Raw genomic sequence first — 22,156 nt, forward strand, 5'->3', positions numbered from 1 at the left:
CCCCCTCCCCTGATAGCTTTCCCATTCTTTTATCCCTCTGGGAGCATGGACCCAGGGTCGTTGAGGGTTGCAGAAGGTAGAAGGTCTGGCTTCTGTAATTGCTTCCCCGCTGAACATGGGCGTTGACTGGTCGGTCCATACCCCCAGTCTGCCTCTCTCTTTCCCTAGTATATTATCTAATTTTAAAGCATTGTGACATTTGAATCCTCAAATGTTTGAGCAAGTTTAAAAGATGAAATAATTTTCAAATTGATTTTTTTAATCTTGAAGAGATTTCAACTATTAAATTATCTTGTATACTGGAGCCATCATCTAGATTCATTTTATTTTACATTTAATCCTTTAAAATTAAATTTGTTGGGGGTCTGCCGGTAACACAGCGGGTTAAGCACATATGCTGTAAAGTGCAAGGACCGCCTTAAGGATCCTGGTTCAAACCCCTGGCTCCCCACCTGCAGGGAGGTCACTTCACAGGCACTGAAGCAGGTCTTCAGTGGTCTATCCTTCTCTTCCCCTCTCTGTCTTCCCCATCTCTCTCCATTTCTCTCTGTCCTATCCAACAACAGTGACATCAATGACAAGAATAATAATAACCACAACAATGATAAAACACAAGGGCAACAAAAGGGGGGAAAAAAAAGCCTCTAGGAGCAGTAGATTCATGGTGCAGGCACTAAGCCCCAGCAATAATCCTGGGGGCAAAAATAAATAAATAAATTTGGTATTTCCTTTTTATTAAGATTTTTTAAAATTAGCTTATTCCAAATCTTGCTCTTCTTTCTTTTTTATTTTTAATTAATTAATTTATTTATTGGATAGAGACAGCTATAATTCAAGAGGATAGGGGAGATAGAGAGGGAGAGAAACACCTGTAGCCCTGCTTCACCACTTGCAAAGCTTTCCCTCTGCAGTTGGGGAGCAGGAGCTTGAACCCAGGTCCTTGAGCATTGTAATGTGTGTGTTCAACTATGTGCACCACCACCCGGTCCCTTTATTAAGATTTTTAAACTTTATTTAATTTGATAAGACAGAGAGAAATTGAGAGGGAAGGGAGATAGAGAGGAAGAAAGACACAAAGAGATACCTGCAACGCTACTTCACTGCTTGTGAGACTTTTCCCCTTGCAGGTGGGGACCAAGGAGGCTTGAACCCAAAGAATGGTAACATATGTACTTAATCAGGTGCACTGCCTCCTGGCCCTTAAATTTGGTATTTTTAAGTTAGGTAGCCTCACGCCAGGGAATCCCTTAATTTTGGGTAGTCTTTAATAAAACTATCAAAATCATTTAAATTATGAGTCTTTCAGTTACATGTTAAGATGCTTTAGTTCAGGGCCGGATAGTGGCACACCTGGTTGAGTGCACATGTTACAATGCACAAAGACCCAGGTTTAAGCCCCTGGTCCCCATCGGTAGGGAGAAAGCTTCACTAGTGATGAAGCAGTGCTGCAGGTTTTTCTCCATCTCTTTTCTGCTCTATAATCTCCTTCCTTTTGATTTCAGGCAGTCTCTATCAATAAAGATATTTAAAAAATTTAAAAATAAAAGTTTCAAAAACAGATGTTCTAGTTCACAAAATACTAGTATATAATCACATACCTTTATTCTTACTGCATGTGTGGAAAAGAAAATGTAGACTATGTGTTGCACCATTGCCCATTTAACAGTGCCTGGCAGTTAATTTTAAGTGTCTGATATGGCATATGCAATAATGAAATTCCTGAGCAAAGACATTTTACCGTCTACATTTTTTCTTTTAATCTCTACTTTCTTTGTTTCCTATACCCTGTTGTATGTTATAGCAGTGCTGATGAGTCATTCTGCTGAGCCTTTTCATGAACTTAAAGGGATGTAGAGAAAATACTAAGAGAGAAAGAACCAAATGTGTTGTATGCTTTACATTGGGTTGTTCTAGCTCTCCCCCTGCCAAGAAAATTTGGATCAGTCCTGTTAGTTTTGCGGGCCCGCTTGGCCCCGCCCCAAGGAACCCCGAGAGGGTTCCAGAGTTCCAGAGTTCCAGAGTTCCAGAGTTCCAGAGTTCGAGAGTGCTTAGCGCTGGCGGGGCAAAGAGGCAGCAGAGTTCTGTTTGGTGATTAGTTTGGTTTAGTTTATGAATCGTTGTTCCTGAATAAAGAAATACAGCTTCCCTGCCCAGCCGTATGTCTCTGGTCGTCTCTGTTACCCGCCCGTGAAGCTAGCCCGGCCAGCTGGAGCCTCCAAATTTTAACAACAAAATGGAAATAAATCCTTAGAAGCCTGTACTCATGCTGAGAAGTTAGCATTTTGTATTAGGAAGAGGTGAGGTATTTAGACAGAAATTATTCATATTGTGATCCCACTTTATTCTGTCAAAGTATTAAGTTGTGAAATACAGAACTTCTAAGACTTTAAGTAGTATAGTAGAAAAATCGTTGATTACTATATTTTATATCTCCAGCACAGATATCTAGACTTAGCTCCTTTAAGATAGAGAGCAAGATTTCAGCTGCTCCTATTAATAACTTAAATTTGCTGGGTGATAGCACTCATAGCACTGGATTATGGATTTCAATGGAATCTGGCTGAAAGTGGGCACATAGTTTTTTTTAAATACTAATGTCTAGTTGATAAACTGAAATCAAGATGATTGTTTTTGAGACTTAGTTGTTAAAACCTTAAGTAAATTGGCTTTTGAATAAATTATATACTATAGTGAGAAAAATTCATTTATCTTTAAGCTTTTCTACTGCATGTAGTTTGATAGCAGTAATTGCATCATTGATTGTTCACAGTATGTGCTTGCTTCAATGGCACATATACTAAAATTGGAACAATACTGAAAAGATTAGCATGGCCTTTGCAAAATATGTGGGCACTAGACAAGAATAGTAGAACCACTCATGGTGATCTTTTAGAGAAGCAGAATGCCCCTCCCTTGAGGGATGAATGGAAGAATCAACTGTCCCCATAGTTTAAGCAGTAAGATGCCTTGGTCCTTGTTCCTCCCCACCTTCACCTCCACTCCCTTCATCTTTTTCTTTCCTACCCAGGGTTTACTGTGCTTCCCTCCCACTCACAATTACCTTTGAGAAGAAAATGGTTCATCTACTACGTTGTAATCTCACTTGGAGATTCAGAGCTAGATGTTCCCAATGTTGATGCAGCCATTAAGTAGGGACAAAATGCTCTTCAAGAATTTGTGCCATCTCCATTGAAGTTTTATTTACTTATTAATGAGTGTGAGAGATCGAGAAAATAGTATATCAAGAAAAAGAATTTATTGAAGATAAATTAGAAGCTTATTCTTACTGGGGTAAGGATAGATAGTAAGAGCAAGAACATCACTGGCATAACTTGGGACCTCATGGTGACTAATCTGTTGTTCTCCTATTATGCTTTTCTAGTCTGTACTCCTTCTTTCTTTCTGTCTTAGAATGGGAAGATAGGGAGGGAGAAAAGAGACACTTGCAGCACTGCTTTACTGCTCATGAAGCTTCCCCTCTGCAGATGGGGGCTTGAACCCAGGTCCTTGCACATGGTAATTTTTGCACTCTACCAAGTGAGCCACTGCCCATCCCTGAATGAGAACTTCCTAAGATCTGCCACCAAAGGCTACTGTTACCTTTCTCTCAAGATACCTATTCTCTGTTTATGGGGCTGGAGCCACAAAAATAAATGCCAACTTTTACTGAGGTCAGTGGTGATAATTACTTTTTAATTTTTAGATCTGAAATCTGTCCTTCCACTGCTCTGAGTAAAGTGATAGGGTGAGTACACTTCTGTTTTGAAACTACTGGTCAGAACTTATCTTGGACATTCATCAAAGGGTTTTGTAGCCCTGTAGCTCTCTCAACACCAGAACCTATTCTTAGGCAAGAAGATCAAAGTAATGAATATAATAGCTGAATAAGGTTTTGATATATTTCTAAGAATTTGTGAAAACTATGGTTGTTATCTTTAGGAGGTAGGAGGGTACATATGTAGAACTTTGGTGGTGGGTTTGGTTTTGAATTATACACTAATTTTACTGGGTTATTGGAGAAGTCATCACATATTTTTATATACAAAAATGCATCATGATTTTCTCTGACAGCCCAATTCAATCTTTAAGTCATTATTAATCACAAATGAAAAAAATGAAAAGAAAATAGCTCAAAATCATGTTTCTCTGCAGGTAATTAAAATTAAAATATGTTCAGAGTAATGGTAAATAATTTCTTCTTATTAGCAAAGCTAAGAAGAATATTCCCATGATTAGGAAAATGTAGTTGGTAGAGTGGGTATTCTGCCTTTTGTTAGTGCAGTGTCTGTCACTCCTTCAGGTATCTTGGAATGCATGTGGACAGTTATATAATGCTTCTCAATATCAACATGCTCTTTAAACTGCTTCTTATACTCCTTTGGACTGTCATAAATGCAGACAAAAGTTAATTTACAGAAATAATTTTAGCAGGATTAGCTTTATCAGCAACAATTCTATTATAACTCAAATGTCCAGTGATAGGGAATCATTGAGGCTAATCTGTTCTTATGTATTTGAGTCCTTTTTTAATTTTACAGAAAATTATTTGAAAGTCAATTCCGATAGGTGTGAAAGATAGTATGAAAGTCATCTAAACAGACTTTTATGTCTGAGGCTTCCAGATCCCAGGTTCAGTCCCCTGCTCTACCAAAAACCAGAGCTGAACATGGCACTGGCCAAAAAAAAAAAAAATTCTTAGTATTACTATCACATACCATTAAGATGTCCAAAAATATAAGGGAAAGTTACTATATGCTTATAACAAAAAGGTGAGTACAGAAAAATACTTAATGTGACCCCTTCTGACTCCTTCCTTAAAGGTAAAATCTACTGATGCCTTTTATACTTCAACAGTATCAGTCTATCTCTTTACCTAAAAAGAAAAAAAAAAAAAAAGAAAAAAGAAAAGGTACAGAATTGGTCAGTATTGTTCATGTTGTTCTCCAATAACTTTTTAAAAGCTCATCTTTCCTTTTAATAAATCTTTATGGCAAGTGAAATATTTTGAGAATGTATTTACTAGAGAAAATCTTCTGTTTTAAAGGGTGTGACAGATGGTTCTCAGTGACATTTTTTTTTCCTCTTGAGGGCCATCATGAAATCATGGTAGTACACAAGAGTTCATTGCACAGATCTTGTTAACAAAACAGTACTTTGAAAATTTGTGTCTTAGTTCATTGCTCTGTTTTCATTCCTGCTGTGCTGAACAGATGGCTGAGTTAACCTGCTACACTTTCACGTTTCTAGTCCTGTCTCTGTTGTAGGGCCCTACCTACACCTACCATCTCAGTTCATTCCACCACAGTTAATTCTAAGAGTTATTGTGTGTCATCATAGTATGAGTTTCACTGTCTTGATACCACTTTCAATTGTGTCATCGTATTTGAAGTGTTAGTTGGTCAGACACATTTCATTAAGTTTGTTTAGAATTACAAGTATCTAATTTCACAGAAGATAGTCTAATTGAGTTTGGAGGTCACAGAAGGAAAAAGTAAATAAGTTCTGTCAACAGTTTTATGATTATAGAAAAAATAAAGTAGTGGTAGGGTACCTTGCCTGATTTGTAAGTATATGCATAGGCATAAAGGCCTACATAAAGTAATAAAAGATCCAATGCAATTATAAATTGATCACAAAGGATACTGTAAGTTTAAAACATGAACCTAAAGTATGACAGGAAAATACTGCACATTGTTTCAAGAGAGCAGATGGTACTTAAAATATCCCTTAATTTTTTTTGTTCTTCTTAAAATCAAATAACCAAAGAGCACCTGCTATCTATATTTAAAAAGTTAAATGCAAGCTTTTCTACATCTTTTTTTTTTGGGGGGGGCTAGTGGTGTGGAGTTGAAGGACCAATGTATTAATAATCTGCCAGTATAAATGCACATTGGAAACTATCTCAGCAGACATTTGAAGGGATAAATGATGGGAGAAAGGGTTCTAAAAGTAGTATCCTTAAACTCTGCCTAGCTCTTGGGTGAAACTTGTCTGTTAGTTATTTTCCACTGATTTGACTCTAATGAGTGAATTGATGATGAATATTTAAGTTCTTAAGTGTGTAAATTATGTCTAAAATCACATCCATTTATGAACATGATCCTGATTTTTAGAAAATGTAATTTCATACTTTAACATTTCACAATTGACTAGAGAGAAGCAATTTTCTGAATTTATTTTCTGAATGTTGGCACTGTTTATACTCATGACCTTTAGAATTAATGGTGAATTTTAAACCCTAATATGTTTAGTGTGAGAAAACATGACCAAGACCTTATTAGATAAACTGCTGTTCCCAGATGTGGATATAAGATGACACATAGCAATGTATTGTAAAATGTATTTCTGTGTTGTAGATTCATTATTTTCATATCCTTTTTGTCAAATTAATATGTTTGGTTGTGCTACTAGCTGGTAAGGTTCTGAAACATGTAGGTGGGGTCATCAGGCCAGGAAGTTCAGGATGTTTTTGTGTTAGCATCTGTACCTTGGTGGCTAAAATCCAGCTAAGTCAATCTGTCATTTATTGAACCACTTAGTGATGGGCTGAAAAATGTTGGTATTTAGCCCAGTTTTTGTTCAATTCCTATTAACACTTATTTTTTATGTTGATATTGGTGATGTCACCAGTCAGAGAAGACTGAAAATAAAGAAATTAACAGTTCATATACATGTTTCTTTTCTTTCCTTTTCCTTTCTTTTCTTTACTTTACTTTTCTTTCTTTTTTCTTTTTCATTTTTTAGATAGGACAGAAAAAAATGGAGAGAGGAGGGAAAGACAGAGAGGGGGAGAGAAAGATAGACACTTGCAGACCTGCTTCACCATTCAACAATGGTAGAGAATATTCCATCCTCTGAAGGGAGGATGGACAACATACTCTATGCTATTATGATTCCAGCCTTCAACTTTACCACTTCTCATCTTTTATGATTCAGGTTGACTGGACTATTCTTTGTTCCCTGAATAGGTTTATGTTGCATAATTTATTGATTATGTGTGGAATGCAATCTTATTTTAAATTTTTTTCTTTCTGATTTTTTTTAATTGGGGAATTAATGTTTTACATTCAACAGTAAGTAAAATAGTTTGTACATGCATAATATTACCCAGTTTCCCATATAACAATACAACCCTCACTAGGTCCTCTGAATCCTTCTTGGACCTATATTCTCCCCACCCACCCACCCCAGAGTCTTTTACTTTGGTGCGATACGCCAATTCCATTTCAGGTTCTACTTGTGTGTTTTTTTTTCTGATCTTGTTTTTCAACTTCTGCCTGAGAGTGAGATCATCCTATATTCATCCTTCTGTTTCTGACTTATTTCACTCAACATGATTTTTTCAAGGTCCATCCAAGATTGGCTGAAAACAGTGAAGTCACCATTTTTTACAGCTGAGTGTATTCCATTGTGTATATATACCACTACTTGCTCAGCCACTCATCTGTTGTTGGACACCTAGGTTGCTTCCAGGTTTTGGCTATTACAAATTGTGCTGCCAAGAACATATGTGTACACAGATCTTTTTGGATGGATATGTTGGGTTCCTTAGGATATATCCCCAGGAGAGGAATTGCAGGATCATAGGGTAGGTCCATTTCTAGTCTTCTGAGAGTTCTCCAGACTGTTCTCCACAGAGGTTGGACCAATTGACATTCCCACCAGCAGTGCAGGAGGGTTCCTTTGACCCCACACCCTCTCCAGCATTTGCTACTGTTACCTTTTCTGATGTATGACAATCTCAAAGGAGTGAAGTGGTATCTCATTGTTGTCTTGATTTGCATTTCTCTGACAATCAGAGACTTGGAGCATTTTTTCATGTGTTTCTCGGCCTTTTGGATCTCTTCTGTGGTGAATATTCTGTCCAAGTCCTCCCCCCATTTTTGGATGGGGTTATTTGTTGTCTTGTTGTTGAGTTTGGCAATCTCTTTATATATGTTGGTTATTAACCTCTTGTCTGATGTATGGCATGTAAAGATTTTCTCCCATTCTGTGAGGGGTCTCTTGGTTTGGGTAGTGGTTTCTTTCGCTGTGAAGAAGCTTTTTAATTTGATGTAGTCCCATAGGTTTATACTTGCCTTAGTCTTCTTTGTAATTGGATTCGTTTCATTGAAAATGTCTTTAAATTTTATGCGGAAAAGAGTTCTGCCAATATTTTCTTCTAAGTATGATAGTTTGTGGTCTAACATCCAAGTCCTTGATCCCCTTGGAATTTACTTTTGTATTTTGGTGAAATACAGTGGTTCAGTTTTATTCTTCTACATGTTTCAACCCATTGTTTCCAACACCATTTGTTGAAGAGACTCTGCTTTCCCCATTTAATAGTCTGAGCCCCTTTGTCAAGGATCAGATGTCCATAGGTGTGGGGCTCACTTCTGGGCTCTCAGTTTTATTCCACTGGTCAGTGTGTCTATTTATGTTACAGTACCAAGCAGTTTTGATGACAATGGCCCTAGAATACAATTTGAGATCTGGGAGTGTGATGCCTCCTGTTCTGTTCTTTTTTCTCAAGATTGTTTTGGCAATTCTAGGTCTTTTCTGGTTCCAGATAAACATTTGTAGCATTTGTTCTATTCTCCTAAAAAATGTGCTTGTGATCTTGATGGGGATAGCATTAAATTTGTATATGGATCTGGGTAGTATATTCATTTTGATGATGTTAATTCTACCAACCCATGTACATGGAATATCTTTCCACTTCTTTGTGTGTTTTTCAATTTCCTTGAGTAGTGACTCATAATTTTCAGTATACAAGTCTTTCACTTCTTTGGTTAGGTTTACTCCTAGAGATTTTATTGTTTTTGTTGCTGTAGTAAAAGGAATTGACTTCTGGATTTCAATTTCTTCTTGCTTAGTGTTTACATAGAGGAATGCCACTGACTTTTGAATGTTAATTTTGTAGCCTGACACCTTACTGTATTATTTATTTTTAATATTTATTTTATTTTATTTCTTTCCTTTTGTTGTCCTTGTTGTTTTACTGTTGTAGTTATTATTGTTGTTGTCGTTGTTGGATAGGACAGAGAGAAATGGAGAGAGGAGGGGAAGACAGAGAGGAGGAGAGAAAGATAGACACCTGCAGACCTGCTTCACCGCCTGTGAAGCGACTCCCCTGCAGGTGGGGAGCCGGGGTTCGAACCAGGATCCTTATGTCGATCCTTGTGCTTTGCGCTACCTGCGCTTAACCCGCTGTGCTACAGCCCGAGTCCTGAGGTATTCTTCTTTGAAGGTTTTGTAGAATTCATTTGTAAAACCATCTGGTCCAGGACTTTTATTTTTGGGAAGATTTTTGATGACTGTTTCAATTTCATTAGCTGTGATGGGCCTCTTCATGTTATCTACTTCTTCTTTACTTAGTTTTGGAAGTTGGTAGGTATCTAGGAAATCGTTCATTTCTTCCAGGTTCTCTAGCTTGGTGGCATATAGTTGTTCATAGAAGTCTCGCATGATATGTTGAATTTCTGTGGTGTCTGTTGTGATATCTCCTCTTTCATTTACTATCCGATTTATTTGGGTCTTCTCCCTTTTTTGTTTTGTGAGTCTGGCTAAAGGTTTGTCTATTTTGTTCACTCTTTCGAAGAACCAACATTTACTTTCGTTGATCTTTTGTATGGTTTTCTTATTCTCAATGTTATTTATTTCTGCCCTAACTTTAGTGATTTCTGTCCTTCTGGTTGCTTTAGGGTTCCTTTGTTCTTCTTCTTCTCGGTCTTTAAGATGTGCAATCAGGCTGTTTATTTGTGCTTTTTCTTGTTTTCTAATGTGTACTTGTATAGCTATGAACTTGTCTCTCAGTACTGCCTTAGCTGTGTCCCAAATATTTTGATAGCTTGTGTCTTCATTTTCATTGAACTTTTGAAACATTTTGATTTCTTCCTTTATTTCCTCTTTGACCCAGAAGTTGTTAAGAAGTGTACTGTTGAGCTTCCACATTTTGGGGACTATTACTAATATTTTGTTGATTGTTAAGTGTTAGTTTAATTCAACTGTGGTCTGAGAAGATGCTTGGGATGATTTCAATGGTCTTGAATTGGCTGATGCTGTCTTTGTGGCCTAACATATGGTCTATCCTTGAGAATGACCCATGTGGATTTGAGTAAAATGTGTATTCCAGTTTCTTGGGATGAATGACTCTGAAAATGTCCAATAGTTCTAGTTTATCTGTCTCTTCATTTAGCTCCCTTATGTTGTTGTTGATTTTCTTCCTGGATGATCTGTCAAGTTGAGATAGTGGGGTGTTGACGTCCCCTACTATGACTGTGTTGCTGTTAATATATTGCTGTAGCTCTTTCAGTAGACGTTTGATGTATTTAGGTGGCTTCTCATTGGGTACATAGATGTTAATAATTGTTAAGTACTCTTGATTGACTGATCCTCTGAGCATTAAGTAGAGTCTATTCCTATCTTTTTTAAATCTTATCTGTTTTAAAGTCTGTCGTGTCAGATATGAGAATAGCTGTTCCTGCTCTTTTTTGTGGGCCATTGGCTTGTATGATAGTTTTCCTTCCTTTCACTTTAAGTCTGTGTTTATCTTGTTGAGTTAGGTGGGTTTCCTGTAGACATCATATTGTTGGGTTGTGTTTTTTGATCTATCTTCCTACTCTGTGTCTTTTAATAGGTGAATTCCAGCCATTGACATTTATCGATATCAAAGATTGAAGATATTTTAACACAATTCTTATAGAGTTTTAGATTGTTTTGATATATGTTCTATTTGTGGTGGTCTGGTTGTTTATAGGAGACCTTTCAGAACTTCTTTCAGGGCAGGCTTGGTGATGGTTGCTTCCTTCAACTGTTGCTTGTCTGAGAAGGTTTTGATGCTTCCATCTAGTCTGAATGACAGTCTAGCAGGTTATAGTATTCTTGGTTGAAACCTTTCTCATTGAGCACTCAATAGATATCTTGCCATTCTCTTCTGGCCTGTAGTGTTTGTGTGGAGAAGTCTGCTGCTAATCTTATGGGTTTTCCTCTGTAGGTGACTCTTTGTTTTTCTCTTGCAGCCTTGAGGATCCTTTCTTTATCCATATTCCTTTCCATTCTAAATATGATGTGTCTTGGTGTCTTTAAGTCTGGGTTAATTCTGTTTGGGACCCTCTGGGCTTCTTGAATCTTTATGTCTTTGATGTTGTCTAGACTAGAGAAGTTTTCAGCTATTATGGCCTGAAGAATGCTTTCTTCCTCTTCCTCTCTTTCTTCCTCTGGTAAGCCAATAATGAGTATATTGTTTCTTTTGAAGTCACCCCATAGGTCTCTGTTGATGTTTTCAGCATCTCTTAATCTCTTTTTGAGATCTCTCACTTCTTTTTTAGTTGTCTCTAATTCATCCTCAATCTTGCTAATTCTGTCTTCAGCCTCATTGATTCTATTCTCTCTGCTCTCTACTGTTTTCTGGAGTTCATCTATTTTGTTTCCCTGTTCTGATACTGTTTCAGCTTGTTCAGCTAGTTGTGTTCTTAGCTCAGCTATTTCAGCTTTCAGCTCTCTAATAACCTTGAGATAGTTAGTGTTTTCTTCCAGAGTCTCATTTCTTGTTCCTGTATTTCTTTTTTTTTTTTTAATTATTTTATTTATTTATTTTTTTTTATTTAAGAAAGGATTAATTAACTAAACCATAGGGTAGGAGGGGTACAACTCCACACAATTCCCACCGCCCAATCTCCATATCCCACCCCCTCCCCCGATAGCTTTCCCATTCTCTATCCCTCTGGGAGCAGGGACCCAGGGTCATTGAGGGTTGCAGAAGGTAGAAGGTCTGGCTTCTGTAATTGCTTCCTCGCTGAACATGGGCGTTGACTGGTCGGTCCACACTCCCAGTCTGCCTCTCTCTTTCCCTAGTAGGATGGGTCTCTGGGGAAGCTGAGCTCCAGGACACATTGGTGGTGTCTTCAATCCAGGGAAGTCTGGCTGGCATCCTGATGACACCTGGAACCTGGTGACTGAAAAGAGAGTTAACATACAAAGCCAAACAAATTGTTGAGCAATCATGGACCCAAAGCTTGGAAGAGTGGAGAGGAAGTATTAGGGAGGTACTCGCTGCAAACTCTAGTATACTTCTGCTTTCTTACTTTGGTGCCATACTCCAAACTCAGTCAATTTCTGCTTTGCGTTTCTACTTCTTCTTCCTTTTTTTTTTTTTTTTTTTTACATGCATAACATTCCCCAGATTCCCATTTAGCAATATAACCCCCACTATTTCATTCATCATTTTTCATGGACCTGTATTCTCCCCACCCACCCACCCACCCCAGAGTCTTTTACTTTGGTGTAATACTCCAATTCCATTTTAGGTTCGACTTGTGTTTTCTTTTCTAATCTTGTTTTTCAACTTCGGCCTGAGAGTGAGATCATCCCATATTCATCCTTCTGTTTCTGACTTATTTCACTCAACATGATTTTTTCAAGGTCCATCCAAGATCGGCTGAAAACGGTGAAGTCACCATTTTTTACAGCTGAGTAGTATTCCATTGTGTATATATACCACAACTTGCTCAGCCACTCATCTGTTGTTGGACACCTGGGTTGCTTCCAGGTTTTGGCTATTACAAATTGTGCTGCCAAGAACATATGTGTACACAGATCTTTTTGGATGGATGTGTTGGGTTCCTTAGGATATATCCCCAGGAGGGGAATTGCAGGGTCATAGGGTAGGTCCATTTCTAGCCTTCTGAGAGTTCTCCAGACTGTTCTCCACAGAGGTTGGGCCAATTGACATTCCCACCAGCAGTGCAGGAGGGTTCCTTTGACCCCACATCCTCTCCAGCATTTGCTGCTGTTACCTTTTCTGATGTGTGACATTCTCACAGGAGTGAAGTGATATCTCATTGTTGTCTTGATTTGCATTTCTCTGACAATCAGAGACTTGGAGCATTTTTTCATGTGTTTCTCAACCTTTTGCATCTCTTCTGTGGTGAATATTCTGTCCAATTCCTCCCCCCATTTTTGGATGGGGTTATTTGTTGTCTTGTTGTTGAGTCTGGTAAGCTCTTTATATATGTTGGTTATTAAACTCTTATCTGATGTATGGCATGTAAAGATCTTCTCCCATTCTGTGAGGGGTCTCTTGATTTGGGTAGTGGTTTCTTTTGCTGTGAAGAAGCTTTTTAATTTGATGTAGTCCCATAGGTTTATACTTGCCTTAGTCTTCCTTGTAATTGGATTCGTTTCATTGAAAATGTCTTTAAAATTTATGCGGAAAAAAGTTCTTCCAATATTTTCCTCTAAGTATCTGATAGTTTCTGGTCTAACATCCAAGTCCTTGATCCATTTGGAATTTACTTTTGTATTTGGTGAAATACAGTGATTCAGCTTCATTCTTCTGCATGTTTCAACCCATTGTTTCCAACACCATTTGTTGAAGAGACTCTGCTTTCCCCATGTAATAGTCTGGGCCCCTTTGTCAAAGATTAGATGTCCATAGGTGTGGGGCCTCATTTCTGGGCTCTCAATTCTATTCCACTGGTCAGTGTGTCTGTTCATGTTCCAGTACCAAGCAGTTTTGATGACAATGGCCCTATAATATAGTTTGAGATCTGGCAGTGTGATGCCTCCGGTTCTGTTCTTTTTTCTCAAGATTGTTTTGGCAATTCTAGGTCTTTTCTGGTTCCAGATAAACATTTGTAGCATTTGTTCTATTCTCCTAAAAAATGTGCTTGTGATCTTGATGGGGATAGCATTAAATTTGTAGATGGCTCTGGGTAATATATTCATTTTGATGATGTTAATTCTTCCAACCCATGAGCATGGAATATCTTTCCACTTCTTTGTGTCTTTTTCAATTTCTTTGAGTAGTGACTCATAATTTTCAGTATACAAGTCTTTCACTTCTTTGGTTAGGTTTATTCCTAGATATTTTATTGTTTTTGTTGCTATAGAAAAAGGAACTGATTTCTGGATTTCAATTTCTTCTAACTTAGTGTTTGCATAGAGGAATGCCACTGACTTTTGAATGTTAATTTTATAGCCTGACACATTACTGTATTGCCTGATGATTTCCAAAAGCTTCTTGCTAGATTCCTTAGGTTTTTCCATGTATACTATCATGTCATCTGCAAATAAGGAGAGTTTGACTTCTTCTCTTCCAATCTGTATTCCTTTAATTCCTTGCTCCTGCCTGATTGCTATGGCAAGAACTTCCAACACTATGTTGAATAGTAATGGTGATAGTGGGCAGCCCTGTCTAGTACCTGATCTGAGTGGAAATGCTTCCAGTTTTTCACCATTGAGTATGATGTTGGCTGTAGGTTTGCTATATATAGACTCCACTATCTTCAGGAATTTTCCATCTATTCCTATTTTTTGTAGTGTTTTGATCATAAAGGGATGTTGTATTTTGTCAAAGGCTTTCTCTGCATCTATTGATATGACCATGTGGTTTTTGGTCTTGCTTTTGTTGATGTGGTGGATCACATTGATTGATTTACGTATATTAAACCAACCTTGCATGCCTGGGATAAACCCCACTTGGTCATGATTAACAATTTTTTTGATATACTGCTGTATCCGGTTGGCTAGAATTTTGTTCAATATTTTCGCATCTATGTTCATTAGAGATATTGGTCTGTAGTTTTCTTTTTTGGTTGTGTCCCTGTCTGCTTTTGGTATCAGGGTGATGTTGGCTTCATAGAAGCTGGCAGGGAGTATTCCAGTGTCTTCAATCTTCTGGAAGACTTTTAAAAGTAGAGGTATTAGTTCTTCTTTGAAAGTTTTGTAGAATTCCTTTGTAAAACCATCTGGTCCAGGACTTTTATTTTTGGGAAGATTTTTGATAACTGTTTCAATTTCATTAGCTGTGATGGGCCTGTTCATGTTATCCTCTTCCTCTTTACTTAGTTTTGGAAGTTGGTAGGTATCTAGGAAATCATTCATTTCTTGCAGGTTCTCTAGCTTGGTGGCATATAGTTGTTCATAGAAGCCTCGCATGATATGTTGAATTTCTGCAGTGTCTGTTGTGATTTCTCCTCTTTCATTTACTATCCGATTTATTTGGGTCTTCTCCTTTTTTTGTTTTGTGAGTCTGGCTAAAGGTTTGTCGATTTTGTTTACTCTTTCGAAGAACCAACATTTACTTTCATTGATCTTTTGTATGGTTTTCCTATTCTCAATGTTATTTATTTCTGCCTTAACTTTAGTAATTTCTGTCCTTCTGGTTGCTTTAGGATTCCTTTGTTGTTCTTCTTCTAGGTCTTTAAGATGTGCAATCAGGCTGTTTATTTGTGCCTTTTCTTGTTTCCTAATGTGTGCTTGTATAGCTATGAACTTCCCTCTTAGGACTGCTTTAGCTGTGTCCCAAATATTTTGATAGCTTGTGTCTTCATTTTCATTGAACTCTCGAAACATTTTGATTTCTTCCTTGATTTCCTCTTTGACCCAGAAGTTGTTAAGAAGTGTACTGTTGAGCTTCCACATTTTGGCACTGTTTCTAATCTTTTGTTGATTGTTAAGTGTTAGTTTAATTCCACTGTGGTCTGAGAAGATGCTTGGGATGATTTCAGTGCTCTTGAATAGGCTGATGCTGTCTTTGTGGCCTAACATATGGTCTATCCTTGAGAATGATCCATGTGGATTTGAGTAAAATGTGTATTCCAGTTTCTTGGGATGAATGACTCTGAAAATGTCCAATAGTTCTAGTTTATCTATCTCTTCATTTAGCTCCCTTATGTCTTTATTGATTTTCTGCCTGGATGATCTGTCAAGTTGAGAGAGTGGGGTGTTGAAGTCCCCTACTATGATTGTGTTACTGTTAATATATTGCTGTAGCTCTTTCAGTAGAAGTTTGATGTATTTAGATGGCTTCTCATTGGGTGCATAGATATTAATAATTGTTAAGTCCTCTTGATTGACTGATCCTCTGAGCAGTAAGTAGTGTCCATTCCTATCTTTTTTAATCTTATCTATTTTAAAGTCTATCATGTCAGATATGAGAATAGCTGTTCCTGCCCTTTTTTGTGGGCCATTGGCTTGAATGATAGTTTTCCATCCTTTCACTTTAAGTCTGTGTTTGTCTTGTTGCGTTAGGTGAGTTTCCTGTAGACAACATATTGTTGGGTTGTGTTTTCTGATCCATCTTCCTACTCTGTGTCTTTTAATAGGTGAATTCAGTCCATTGACATTTATTGATATCAAAGATTGAAGATATTTTAACGCCATTCTTGTAGAGTTTTAGAGTGTTTTGATATATGTTCTATTTGTGGTGGTCTGGTTGTTTATAGGAGACCTTTCAGAAATTCTTTCAAGGCAGGCTTGGTGATGGTTGCTTCCTTCAACTGTTGCTTGTCTGAGAAGGTTTTGATGCTTCCATCTAGTCTGAATGACAGTCTAGCAGGTTATAGTATTCTTGGTTGAAACCTTTCTCATTGAGCACTCAATAGATATCTTGCCATTCTCTTCTGGCCTGTAGTGTTTGTGTGGAGAAGTCTGCTGCTAATCTTATGGGTTTTCCTCTGTAGGTGACTCTTTGTTTTTCTCTTGCAGCCTTGAGGATCCTTTCTTTATCCATATTCCTTTCCATTCTAAATATGATGTGTCTTGGTGTCTTTAAGTCTGGGTTAATTCTGTTTGGGACCCTCTGGGCTTCTTGAATCTTTATGTCTTTGATGTTGTCTAGACTAGAGAAGTTTTCAGCTATTATGGCCTGAAGAATGCTTTCTTCCTCTTCCTCTCTTTCTTCCTCTGGTAAGCCAATAATGAGTATATTGTTTCTTTTGAAGTCACCCCATAGGTCTCTGTTGATGTTTTCAGCATCTCTTAATCTCTTTTTGAGATCTCTCACTTCTTTTTTAGTTGTCTCTAATTCATCCTCAATCTTGCTAATTCTGTCTTCAGCCTCATTGATTCTATTCTCTCTGCTCTCTACTGTTTTCTGGAGTTCATCTATTTTGTTTCCCTGTTCTGATACTGTTTCAGCTTGTTCAGCTAGTTGTGTTCTTAGCTCAGCTATTTCAGCTTTCAGCTCTCTAATAACCTTGAGATAGTTAGTGTTTTCTTCCAGAGTCTCATTTCTTGTTCCTGTATTTCTGATTACAATTCTTTCAAACCCTTTACTAAGTCCTGTGATTATTTCCTTAGCTAATGTTTGGATGTTGAACTCCTTATTTTTTGCTTCACCCTTTGCGGGTCTTTCAGCTGGACTGTTGTCCTGGTTAGTTTCTCCAATATTTCTTCTTGTTGGTTTACCCATTTTCTATATTACGTTATGAGTTCCCTCTCTTAGTACTTTTCAAATTACTGATCACTATTTCCTGGATTGACTTGTGTCCAAGTAAGGTAATTAAAGGGTTCACAGTGGTGGAAGTTTACAGTTGTTTCAATAGTATTTTAATCCCTGAGTTGGAGCTCAGTGATTTAAAAGCCTCTTTTTTTTTTTTTTTTCTTCTCTGTAGGCTATGGGAGCCTGAGGGCTTCTAAGTTAATCACTGACTCCCAACCAAGAGACAAGGCATGGTGTGGCAGAGATTGTCCGGTGGTTATGCAAAGAGACTTTCACAGCCCCACAGCTATACCACCAAGGTATAGGTCTTCTCCTGAATTTCCTGGTTAGATCTCTGCCCCCCGGTGTCCCTACCTGCTGCTGTTCCAGATTTTGAGGGCAGTAGCAATGGAGACTCAGAGTTGCACTTTGTGAGTCTCTGGGGAGTCCTCTCCTCCCTTCAGCTGTCCCTTTGTTGGTGGGAGAGACTGAAGGTGGTGTCACAGCTGACAGAGCGTCATACTGTTACCAGCCACTTAGTTTCTCCCTAGGCTCCTCTCTGTCACCAGCCACCTGTGTTTGCACTCACTGGTGATTTGATGGGTTCCTGTAGTTGTTCTAGTCCTGTCTTGTTTCAGTCCTAGGTCGTCTCCTTTGGTATTCCTAGTTGATCCGGGGAGGAGAGGAGAGGAGAGGAGAGGAGAGGAGAGGAGAGGAGAGGAGAGGAGAGGAGAGGAGAGGAGAGGAGAGGAGAGGAGAGGAGAGGAGAGGAGAGGAGAGGAGAGGAGAGGAGAGGAGAGGAGAGGAGAGGAGAGGAGAGGAGAGGAGAGGTGAGGAGAGGAGAGGAGAGAAACAGATCTCGGAATGCAGTCTTGAAAATACTTACAGAAGGGGGTTGGGTGGTAGCACAGTGAGTTAAGTGCACATGGCCCAAAGTGCAAAGGCCAACATTGGGGTCCCGGTTTGAGCCCCCAGCTCCCACTTGCAGGGGCACAATTCACAGGTGGTGAAGCAGGTCTGCAGGTGTCAATTTTCTCTCCCCCTCTCTGTCTCTCCTCTCTGTCCTATCCAACAACAATGGCATCATTAACAGCAATAATAATAACCACCACAATGATAAAACAACTTGGGCAACAAATGGAAAAAAAAAAGAAAAAAGAAAATACAAAAATTGTAGCCAATCTTTCAGGAGTTCAACTTCATTATTCTACTTCTCCCATTAAGTATATCTTTGGGGTCTGTCTTGGGGTAGTTATAGTTTATTAATTGTCTCTACTCACCTTTATCCTCTATAACTATCTCTGTTATATGGATGCATATTAATTAATTAATTAGGTTGAGACAGAGAGAAATTGAGAAGGATGGGTGATAGAGAGAGGTAGAGAGATAACTGCAGCCCTGCTTCACCATTTATGAAGTTCCTCCCCTGTTGGTGAAAAGTAGGTTTTTAAACCTGAGCATTGTAACGTGTCCGGTCAACTGAGGGCACCACTGCTCCATCCACAAATGGATGCTTTTTATTATCTCATTTTTACAGATTCTTTATTTATTTATTGGTTAGAGACAGAATATGTCATGATGATAACTCAGGTTTCAAGAGGCAGTATTTTTCTGCCTGCCATTCCACGATATAATTTGTATAGAATCAAACCCATTCCAGAAGCAATGATGTTGATTTAAGGCAAAGGTACAGAAAGCATAGAATCTGGTAACTACAATCTTGGGAAAGTAGAAGGCATAGAGGGAATGGGGATTTAGCTTAAAGTTATAATACAAATAAAAACCAATCATTAATTTGCTTTCTTTATTATTCCTTAGTTTTCTTTCTTACTTTTAATATTTTAAGGAGAGAGAAAAAGAAAGAAAGAGACCCTGCAGAGAAACACCTAGGGCAATAACAAGGCACTGCTCATCTCTGGCTTGTTCTGGGGATTGAACCTGAGACCTTGGAGCCTCAGACATAAAAGTCTTCTTGCAGAACCATTATACTGTCTCCCTAGCCACCCAAACATTAATTTGTACACTTAGCTGTATCTTTAACAGAAGATGATAGACAGAATAATTTGCAAGGTAGTGGAAACTTATTAAAGATCAGCTCTTATCTGAAGATCTATGACTTCACAAAGCACATGTGTGGAAATGTTCAGACATTTATATGTGCTTCAGTAAACTTAATGGGAAGTAACCTGATTATAGCTTGGCTGTTTGTGACTATAGTGTTCATTAATAAACCTTCAGGGTAAATTTATAGCTAAGTGAAAGGATGATATAGCTAGTCTATTTTTATGCCATCTGTATGTTATGGTTTAATCCCACAGTGAAGTAATCACTGCAGTTGTACTGAACAGAATTAAGAAAGGTTGAATTTAAAGAAAATTTGTTATATATTGAGTTGCTTGCATTTTCAGCTGAGGATTTTAACTTAAGTGTAAACTAAGAAGTCATAAAGTGAGGAAACAGCAATGGGGGGCTTTCTAAGTGTAAGACTCATTCTTAGGGTTACATGTAACAGGAATATTTGGAGTTTTTCACAAGTATATGATATGCATTTCCCCCTCTGCAGAAAATTTGGGGTTTTCAGGTTTTCTCTGAGTCACTGAAAAGTGTTTGAATTATAGATTTTTATTAAATTATGTAAATTTACAGTTTTACTTAAATTTGTTTAAGTATAATTAAAATTAAATACAATTATTTATGTAATTTTGATAAAATGGTTTTTCATAAGATTGTATATGATATAGTATAATATTATCTTTTGTATAGAGTCATGTGTTTTAAATTCATATTTGAGGTGTTTGACAAAAATAAAAACTACATGACAGTATTTACTTATATTTGTAGCATATATATATATATATATATATTTGCCTCCAGGGTTATTGCTGGGCCTTGGTGCCTGCACAGTGAAACCACTATTACCAGTGGTCATTTTTTTCTTTTCCTTTCTCTTCTTTTTTTCTTTTCTATTTTAATTGATAGCAGAGAAACAGAGAGGGGAGGAGGAGAAAGAGAGGGAGAAAGATAGACAGCTGCATGCCTACTTCACTCCTCATGAAGCATGCCCACTACAGGTGGAGAGTGGGGCCTGAAACCTGTCCTTGCATGTAGCATTGCATGTGCTAAACCAAGTGCCCTACCACCTGGCCCCCCAAAAATATATTGTTAAATTAAAACAAAAAAAGAGCTAGTTAATGCATATCTTACGTAGTGTAAAACTATGTTTTAAAAAATATCTTAAGATACACGATCAGTAGATGGTTAATTTTGTTGGTCCGTGTTCAGCAGAATCAGTATTTGAAAAAAGACTGCTTTTATGTTATTGGAAGTTTATTTTTTAGTTTTAATTAATTTATTTCTTTTAACTTGTTTTCTACCTCTTAAATATTACTTTTTCTTTTTAATATTTTGTTTTATTTTAATGAGAGAGATACAGAGAGAAAGACACAGAACACTGTTCAGCTCTGGCATGTGGTGCTAGGGATTGAACCTGCAACATTATAGCATCAGGCATGAAAATCTATTGCATAATAATTATGCTGTCTTCCCAGCCCCTGTCTTAATTCTTTATTTAAAAAAATCATTTTATTGGGGCAAGATCAAAGGTTTACAGTTGTTGACACACAGCAGGTGTCTGCAAAACACACACCCTCAACTTGTATCTATAAGTTTTCAATAGAGCTTTATGATGTGAGTGTTAAATTAATTTCTAACAGTGTCTTGTAGGTATGATAAAGATATTCTGAAGCCTGTCTTTCAAGTCATTTAAGTTATAATCAAAATATTTCTGTGAAGGGATTGAGAGAAAAATGTGTCTCTACACAGCAGGGAACATTAATACTTGTTCTTTATTTTACTTCATTTTTATAATTTTTATAGTGCTATGAATAATTGCTGTTTTTGATCATAGCTATTAATTCTGAGTGGCCTTCTACACTTTTTTTTTTTTTTTTTTTTTAAGAAGGCGAGGTGAGGAGGAGTAGAGAGAAAGGAAGGAGTTTATGAATACTACAAAGCTCTTCCACCACCCATGGTGTGTTCCGGCATTATGTGGTACTGGGGCTTGAATCCTGGGCCTTATTCATGCTAAGTTCCATGCTCTATTGGGTAATGCATCTCCTGAACCAATGTATGTTGAATTATTTTCCAAAATGTTGACTCTTAATGGACATTTGTTTTGAAACTATTTCTAGATAGAATAATTTTTTATATTTGTAGTAATGAAAAAGCCTGAAATTACATATTGACTTTTGCTAAGATGTTTGTGTTTATCATTCCCATACAATCAAAACTCACTATTAGATTCTGTAAATTGTACGTGGAAAATGGTGTTTAAATATTAATAGATTTTATTACTTTTTCCCTCAAGTTAAAGATTCATGGACTTTATTCATCACCAGCAGAGGGCAGTGTCTCTTTATAATTTATTCCCCTCTTTACAGTCCTTTGGAGAGTTGTGTGGATTTCCCTTGCACATTTGATGTAGTTAGACTTTAGAGTTTTTTTTATTAACTATAAATTTGCAAGTGATATGTTCTTAAAATGTGTGTTTCTTAATCAAGTAAGATATGTATACTATTTTTTTTTTTTATTTCTCCCAAATTATTTCTTAAATGGAATGGGAAGTGCTTATGTATAGCCTAAAATACCATCCAACTAATGTGTCTTTTGTGATACCATGCTTCATTTCACAAAATGTTACAAGATATGTAGGGATTTTGTTTCTCTTAGTTGTGTGGTTCAACTGCAGTGCAAGGGAGGTAAATGTGATTGTGAATATAAACACACACAGAGTACAAAAATAAAATGGAATTTGTCAGAGGTAAATATATAAACTGATTTGTAGCAGTATGTGCAGTAATAGCTAAATCCCATTTCTTCCACAAGATAGATCTTGAAAGAGGCTTACTTAAAAGAAAGTTGGGATCCCCGCTGTCACAACTATGCTGTGGCAGTGACCAACTATGTAATTTT

The 22,156-nt window shown here is 37.4% G+C and overlaps 1 protein-coding gene and 1 non-coding gene across 2 annotated transcripts in view; both read left to right on the forward strand.

Moving 5' to 3' along the window:
* KDM4C (lysine demethylase 4C) overlaps positions 1–22,156 on the forward strand; it is a 397,677-nt gene that overhangs the window by 140,741 nt on the left and 234,780 nt on the right. The window lies entirely within an intron of this gene.
* Positions 2,774–2,882, forward strand: LOC132541082 (U6 spliceosomal RNA). The gene has a single exon (XR_009552263.1). It is a non-coding gene; the product is annotated as a U6 spliceosomal RNA (small nuclear RNA).

Source organism: Erinaceus europaeus, chromosome 10 (assembly GCF_950295315.1).
Source record: "Erinaceus europaeus chromosome 10, mEriEur2.1, whole genome shotgun sequence".
Taxonomy (NCBI): domain Eukaryota; kingdom Metazoa; phylum Chordata; class Mammalia; order Eulipotyphla; family Erinaceidae; genus Erinaceus; species Erinaceus europaeus.